The sequence below is a fragment of the Engraulis encrasicolus genome, chromosome 8 (assembly GCF_034702125.1).
Source record: "Engraulis encrasicolus isolate BLACKSEA-1 chromosome 8, IST_EnEncr_1.0, whole genome shotgun sequence".
NCBI lineage: Eukaryota > Metazoa > Chordata > Actinopteri > Clupeiformes > Engraulidae > Engraulis > Engraulis encrasicolus.
Window position 1 is genome coordinate 50,940,792 of NC_085864.1, and position 5,651 is coordinate 50,946,442.

Here is a 5,651-nt window from a genome sequence, read left to right on the forward strand (position 1 = left end):
GATAGAGGCAAGGATGCCGATGTCCCAAACCCAAGGAGAGGGATCATAGAACTACAGTACAATGCACTGTCTCCTCAGTGGAGGCAGAGTATTCATATGGATTTATATTATGTGGTGGACTGGACTGTATGGATTTATATAGTGTGTGTTATAGACTATACTGTATGGATTTATATTGTATGTGGTGGCTACACACCAACAGTGGAGCAGATTTGTATCCAGCTGACTCGTCTGTTGGTGAGCATTGGGAGACCATGAGGATAAGATGTGCTGTGCAGAAAACAAGTTCTGTGGTGCAGAAGAAAAACACCATAACGAGCATTGCATCTCCATCACCACTCACTTCACAGCATGCATAAAAACTAATCTGAATTGGATTTTTTTTTTAAAGAAAAGAAACCAATTATTTGTGAAATACTTTGTAAACCTCTGTGTTACAGTAATTATATAAAACCCCTGCTGCTTTTGGGGTTAAAATCCATGTTTTGGCTGTTTTTACACACAAAGTTTGTGTTGTTAGTGACACAGCAAATCACATAACACTGATGATGTTGGGGACCCATATCCAGAGTTATTTATCATTCTTGTTCCTTTTTTCTTTTACTGGTGCTTTTGTCTCTTCACCGTTCTGTTCAACTTTTTCTGGGTTTTTTTTTGTATTTCCTGGTGCTTTTTTTCTTTACTCTTGCTTATTGCCCTTTTTCTCTGTTCACTGGGCATCTGTTGCTCAGCAGCACAGCACATCAGAATTGGACTACCAGAAAAATGCAATTATGGGCTTCGTGGGTAAACAAGGGAAACACAATCCCATCAATCATTGGGGCTTGGATACACCCAGCACAGAGAGAGAGAGAGAGAGAGAGAGAGAGAGAGAGAGAGAGAGAGAGAGAGGAGAGAGGAAAGAGAGAGAGAGAGAGAGAGAGAGAGAGAGAGAGAGAGAGAGAGAGATAGAGAGAGAAATGAGGAGAGAGAAAGGGAGAGAGAGAAAGTGAGAGACAGAGAGAGAGAAATGGAGAGAGAGAGAGAGAGAGAGAGAGAGAGAGAGAGAGAGAGAGAGAGAGAGAGAGAGAGAGAGCATGTTTCTGCCTGTGTGTCTGGCTCATAGTCTTAGAGTCTTAGTTGCCTCAAATGGTATTATCACACTGCTATTACAGCATGGATATGTTGGAATTATCATGTGTTTCTCAACAGGGGCTGTCAAGTCCCCTAGGAGAAAATTACAGAGCCCTGCAGCGGGGTGAAGAGGATACAGCTGAGAGGAGGGGTGCTCAATTACCATTGTGATTAGTCATTTATTACTACATTTATAGCTGAAGTGAAAGCCCACCTGGGGGCCCTACCGTGGCCTAATGGTAGGGCATTCGTCTACTATGCGTCCGTCCCGGGTTCGATTCCCGGTCTGGATCCAGTTGCTGGCCCTTCCCCATCTATCTCTCCCACCGCCACCGTCTTTACTGTACTATTGTAAATAAAGTAAAAAAGACCAAGAAAATATCTATTAAAAAAAAGCCCAACTGCTTAACTCCAACTCCCATTGTCTTTGTGATACAGCGCTCCACAGCACACAAGTGCACACAATGCAATTGCATTAATGCCTCACCAAAAGGGGAGCCCTCAATGGTGACCCAAGAGAGCAGGGTGCCGGGATGGTACCATGCACAAGGACTTTGCAGGATTTTTAACACACAGTTCTATGGGAACTGTAGAGTGTTCAAATCCTTACTCCTCAAAGGGTTAAAACCAACTTTACTGCTACGTGACTGGAAATCAGCAGTAAGTCAGTGCCAACAACTTACTGAAAGTTTGCTCTAGGTTCAATTGAGTACAGTCTTTTTGCATACATGTGCGTGTGTACATCAGTGTGGGCGTGCATGTGTGTTTGTTTGTTTGTGCATGAAGGAGACTGAGAGTACACGTTTCCCTCCACCCACATACACCTTGGGCATCTGGGAGAGTTCTAACTCATAACTAAACACATCTGGAGATCAGCAGGAATGTGTGTGTGTGTGTGTGTGTGTGTGTGTGTGTGTGTGTGTGTGTGTGTGTGTGTGTGTGTGTGTGTGTGTGTGTGTGTGTGTGTGTGTGTGTGTGTGTGTGTGTGTGTGTGTGTGTGTGTGTGTGTGTCTTTCTGGCTGGCTGGCTGTCTGGCTGACTGTCTTGGGGTTTTTTTTAGGATTGCAATTGGCTCATTTAATTGTGACCGGCCGAGGAGAGGAGAGAAGAGGAGAAGAAACAAAAAAATTCAAACACAATGAAAGTCATTGAGTGGTGACTCAAGTGGTAAACAGGCAGATGAGAGCAGTTGGGCACTATTTTTTTTAAGTGTAAAATAAAAGCTTATTGGATGAAAATACCCTCAAATCCAGTTTGTGGACAGCAGATAGCCAGCCTGTAGTAGCCTACCTTTAGAGTTCAACGGCTCTCGAAAATGTCTTACTGTATATCTGAACAGATCACAGAGCATCATTCAAACGTCATTGCCTCTGCTCTGCATAGTCCAATATTATGGAGACAGTCCAAAGGCTTTGCGGCATCTTGTCTGAATGGCAAGCAGTTTGGCAGGATCATGTTTAAATATGTCTGCCGTTTGGCAGCATCTTACAGACTCATGTCTCAATTTCAAAAACAGCAATGTCACAACTTCAATCCCAACCAAGCCTGCCAGATAATTTTGGTGGAATTCCAGGAAGCTTTCATGTACGTACGTCGATGGGAAGAAGGATTATTTTTATCTGGGGGCTTCTATTTACACACACGCACGCACACACCCACACACACACACACACACACACACACACACACACACACACACACACACACACACACACACACACACACACATATACACAATGCTCTCAAAATTCACATGCAGTTGGCAGTCGCTGGGGACTTTTTGCTTTTTATTTTATTTCAGCTCTGCCTATCCTGACTGAGGAAAAAGGAATAACCCCCATATCCTACACAGGCACACAGAGATGCTTTAAGGGACGAAGAAGAATTTAGACAGTGTAATACCACATACGCATGTCTATGCTTATTTTCAATTATTTTCAATTTTAATTATTATTTTTTAGTGCATGTTCCCTCTACCAGCTGCGATTCCTAATGCTCATAATTAAAGGGGTATGCCACTATTTTGGGGCTTAATACTGTTGATCTTTCACACACCGCGCTCTTCCGTCTTGTTGGTGCGTCTCTGAAGTAATCTAGTAGTAGGGAATGGATCGCACTCAATTTTTCTTCTTTCTTGTGGTTTTATTTTATTTTAACTTTGCAGGGACTGATATGACAGACGTTTCGGCTGCACAGAGCCTTCTTCAGTGTCACTGGGCTTAATACTGTTAAAATCGTTGGCCGGGGTTTATAAAGGTGGTAAAGTGTCTTATTTTTCATGTTAAGCGTTGTCTTGCTTTAAGACAAGTTAAAAGAGGGAGTATGCAGCTAAGCTAGTGAAAGTCAATGGATCACTGTAGCATGTAGAATGCTACACGGATCCAGTGACTTTCACTAGCTTAGCGACAGTTCACCAGCTGCCCCATATCCGATGGAATAAACAAAGTGGGATAACATTTAACTTGACACCGGTGTCATAGACATGTCATTACGTAAGGGTTAACGTTCGGCGAGAAGGTCGCTACCGTGGAATAGCAGCATGACAGAGAGAATCTTTAGACCCCGACGCGAAGTGCTGCTATTCCACAAAGCGACCGACTCGCCGAAAGTTAACCCGCTTATTATATGGATATACTTAAATGATTCACACATGCGGGGACATTTCTTTAGACCTATTTAATGTTAAGATTGTTGCTGCGCAAAACAAAACAGTGCCGTTGTGGAACACCGCTAGGCAACAGCTAGGTAGGCTAGCCAGGACAACAGGTGTTGTCTATCACAGCAGCTGATTAGAGTGACAAAAGACCGGACCCCCTGCGGAGTGATATGAAACATTCGCTTTAGCCACTGACTTGTATACAAGCCAGTGGCTTTAGCAGTGAACGTCTTGTTGCCATTGACAGCGGTAGCCAGGACAACGGGTGCTGTCTATCACAGAAGCTGATTAGAGTCTTGTTGAAAAGTCGCTTTAGCAGTGAAAAGTCTTGTTGCCATTGACAGCGGTCTGTTATAGACCAACCCGTCCGTTATCGAAAAATAACAGACGTCCGAACGTTGGGGAGCCCCGTTGAAATGAATGGAGCATTCGACAGATGACGTCACAACCATATAATAAAGTGTCATAACAGGGTCATGACAGTTATGTGCGTGTCATAAACATTGCCTATGACACCGGCATCAAGTAAAGTGTTACCCAAAGAGGAACTTGTTTGACGTCACTGTTAAAAGGCTACTGCTGGAGCTAGACTCTGTGTGTGTGTGTGTGTGTGTGTGTGTGTGTGTGTGTGTGTGTGTGTGTGTGTGTGTGTGTGTGTGTGTGTGTGTGTGTGTGTGTGTGTGTGTGTGTGTGTGTGTGTGTGTGTGTGTGTGTGTGTGTGTCCTTTGAAACACACGGCCATCAAAAGAGAAATCCATGTTCCATTATCTCACCCTCGACACTCGGAAAAAAAATCCCATTTAGAAAGGAAAGACAATCCAAAAATAAATTCCACTCCACCATGAGTACACACACACACACGCACGCATGTGCGCATGCACACACACAGGCACACACGCACACACACACACACACAGGTGATGTTATCAAATTATCCTCTCGCTATCAAATTCAAATCATACGGCATGAGGCTTGTTCTGGGTTACAAATATCTCCAGTTGTCTGTGTGTGTGTGTGTGTGTGTGTGTGTGTGTGTGTGTGTGTGTGTGTGTGTGTGTGTGTGTGTGTGTGTGTGTGTGTGTGTGTGTGTGTGTGTGTGTGTGTGTGTGTGTGTGTGTGTGTGTGTGTGTGTGTGTGTGTGTGTGTGAATGAAATGAATATAATAATGTCTGCACCTTGTGGTGCCCTTAATTACCTCCCTCATCTTGTGAATCACTCACCTTTAGAATCATAGGAGTGTGTGTGTGTGTGTGTGTGTGTGTGTGTGTGTGTGTGTGTGTGTGTGTGTGTGTGTGTGTGTGTGTGTGTGTGTGTGTGTGTGTGTGTGTGTATGCACGCGTGTGTGTGTATGTGCGTGCGTGCGTGTGTGTGTGTGTGTGTGTGTGTGTGTGTGTGTGTGTGTGTGTGTGTGTGTGTGTGTGTGTGTGTGTTTAGTTTAGTTTAGTTTATTAGGATCCCCATTAGCTGGGCGCAAACCCAGCTATTCTTCCTGGGGTCCAACAATAAAATCACACACAGTTAAAAGTTCTACACAAATCTGTACATTCATTTAAACACCATACATTGAAAAGAAAGAAAGAAAAAAAAACATTTAATATAAACATAAACATAAATTACTATAATAATGGTTTAAGACCTTGTGACAAACATCTCTACTTCTGCACTAACCTAGTTTATATATGATAGGCTCAGATGTTTTTTCACCTGTTTTTTAAAAACCACTTTACTATTCAATATAGTTAATTTGGTTGGCAAATTGTTCCATGCTTTAATTGATCTATATTCAACAGTGCGTAGAAATGCATTCGTATTGCTCTTTGGGATGCTCAGTCTCCCTGCTGCTGCATGCCTTGTGTTATATGTATGAATATCACAACTTTTA